We start from the raw sequence: 3,215 nt of genomic DNA on the forward strand, positions 1-3,215 counted from the left end.
AAAAATTGTATTTCCATTTTCTGTTGACTTTATATTACTTCTTCCCTGTCTTTTATACACACATACACACACATATATGGGGAAAAAATACATGTATAACCCAACATAAGATTGGTACTGTTTCATAGAAATCTGGAATGACCTTTAAATAAGGGTTCATCTAATATATTTTTATATAGTCCTGCATAACTGTCATACTGAGAGCTCTTTATTGTTCATCCAGGAGCATACTGCAACTTCTCTTGCCCTTTGAATTATGTTCTTTGTTATTTCCTATATACTACTTCTGAAGTTATTAAAATATTTCAAGTTTGTATAACTAGAAAATCTTACTTTTAGTTTTCAAAGATATGTTTGCTAAGTATAAAATTCAAAGAGGACAGATCTTTCTTTCAGTCCTTTAATTAATCTAGTTTTTTACACACTTTAAATGTCTTTGCAAAAGGTTCATTTTTCTTGGAAATGTGGTATTATAAGTTGAACTAAATTCAGAAATTTTAAATTTTTAAATAGTTATTTCCTACTCCTTTCTACTTTGAGTAGTCTAATTATATGAATATAAGTTTCTTGGTTTTGACACAGTGAACTATTATGACTGATCTGTAAATTCTTTCTTCATTTTTATTTTGGACAGTTTTTATTGTTATATTCACTTATGCTTGTAAATAATTCATTTTCAATTTGTAACCTATTAAAAAATTTTAAAAATACAACAAAATAAATAAAATAAAGTTAAAGCAAAAAAAGAAAGATCACATTCATAAAACTTTATTGTAATACATGATCATTATTCCATTTTATTATGTTATTCTTGATAGTTACTTTGACCTATTTTTTACTTCTTTCGAGTAATACATAAAAATTATAAAGCTTTTTATGGTACAATTTGGTATTTTAATACCTGTATATGTTTTTGTATTGGATTTTTGGTGCTGTGATAAAATTAATTGCCAGAAATAAACTTAAAAGGAGGAAAGTTTACTTGGGATGGTGGTTTCAGAGAATTTAGGCACCTGGCTGGTTGGTTCCACTGACAGCAGTGGTGGTGTGTGTGGTATTGGGCTGATCTTTTAAGAAAAAAATGCTAAATTGTGAGCTTTTTTTTTCTAAATTAAAGCCTCTGAACTGAGGTTTATTTGCAGTGTAGGTGCTTTATTATAAATAAATGGGCTTTGGGCTGCAGGTTGGGCATCTGCACGCTCATCACCAGCCTGTGGTGCAGCAGGGCGTCAGTCTGGGGGCAGATATTAAAGCAAAGCTTCCGGCTTCGGGGAAGCTAGGAAAAGAGAAGGAGAGTGACTGGACACCAAATTCAAGGTCATGCCCTCAATGACCTCACTTCTTCCCTATGGACCCAGCTTTGTAAAGCTTCCACCGCCTTGCAAAAGTGCCACAGGGTGATGACAGCACTACCAACACATGAACCTTGGGGAGACACTTTGGATCAAGAAAGTACAGTGTGATGCTCAAATCACGGTAAGCGTATCTATCTCCTCCAACATTTGCCTTTTACTTATGGTGGAAGAGCTCAAGATCCTTTTTCCTAGCTTTGAGGAAATGTGTAGTACTTATCCTTTACTGTGGTCACTCTGGTGTATCATAGCACGCAAGAACTGAAACTGATTTTTTCTTATTCAACTTAGCTTAGTAGTTGTTGATGAAACTGCCTCCATTTGTGTCTCCTGACAAATTCACCAGCCTCTTGTAATCACCATTCAACTCTGAAATTCTCAGAAATCAAAGTTTGGAATTTCACCTGAGTGAAATCATAATTATCTTCCTGTGCTTGCTTTAGTTCACTTAAAATTCAGTTCAAACATCTTGTTGCAAATGACACGCTTCATGCCTGAACAGTATGCCATTACCCTCACAACATGCTAAATTTTCTTTTTCCATAAATGTGTTAATGAATACATAAATTTTCTTGGCTTTCATGACCAGTGTAGCAATAGCAATAAGAGGGAAGATAATTGTGTGATATGTTTATTTCATTGATTTGGGCTATTTACCAAGAAGAAAAATTACAGTAACATTTGGTAGTTGCACTTTTGAAATTCTTGAGGATCCTTTTACCGTTTTCCATAATGGCTATAGTAATTTATATTCCTATCAACAGCATAGAATGGTTCTCTTTTCTCCATACCCTTGTTAGAACGTGTTATCCTTTTTCTTTCTTTTTTTTTCTTTATAATAGACATTCTTTCTGGGCTGAGGGAACATCTTACTTTGGCTTTAATCTGCATTTCTACATTACTGATGTTAAACCTTTTTATATGCATGCTTTATTTTGAGGACCATCTAGTGCCAATTTTTATTTTAAAATTTTCACTTGTTTAGTAAGTTACTTATATGTTTCATTTAGGAATCCAATAGCAGTCATTAACTTGCAAATATTTTCATTTTATTCACTCTGTTGACTTTTTTTTCTATAGCTTGCAAAAGATTTCAAACATGATATGATTATATTTATCTATTCTTTATTTTTTTTCATGCTTTTGTGGCTTTTTTGAAAACAATCTTTGCCCATTACAATATCTTAAAACAATTTTGGCATTATTTTTCCAGTATATTCATAATTTCTGATAATATATTTTAGACTTTAATGTGTTGTAAGTTTGTTTTTATAGATTGTGATAGCTTTCTTATTCTACATAAATACCCAGGTTTTCTAGCTTTATTTATTGAAGATACTTTCCTATGCCTGATGCATTTTCTTAGCAACTTTGTTGATGATCAGTTACCAGTAGTTATGTGGATCAACTTCTGTGTTGTCCATTCTGCTGACTTTTGTGAAGACATGATATTTCAATTACGAATGTTATGTAGCACACTGTGAATTGTGAAAGTGTATTATGTCCTGCTTTGTTATTTATTTTTTTAACCCATTTGGTACAGAGTCTCACTATGCAACTCCGACAGGCGCCTGGTCTGCTGAGCTATCTCACAGCCGGCCCCTTTTTTTCTGGGCTCAAAACTTTTTATTGTCTGGCTAGGGAGCACCTCACATAGGAGCCCAAGGGGCAGGCGGGAAGCGAGGCAGCACACCAGGGCTCTTCTGGAGACTGACCCTAGCGTGGTTAGGTGGAAGGAACAGCCCTCCCAGTTCCCTGAGGGCATGGCTGCTCTGACCCGCGCACACCTGGGACTCCTGGTGCAGTCACCAGCACACAGCCTGCGCTGCAGCTGGGGCCAAGCGCAGTCTACACTGCCTGCTC

The sequence above is a fragment of the Octodon degus genome, unplaced genomic scaffold (assembly GCF_000260255.1).
Source record: "Octodon degus isolate 3935 unplaced genomic scaffold, OctDeg1.0 scaffold00247, whole genome shotgun sequence".
NCBI lineage: Eukaryota > Metazoa > Chordata > Mammalia > Rodentia > Octodontidae > Octodon > Octodon degus.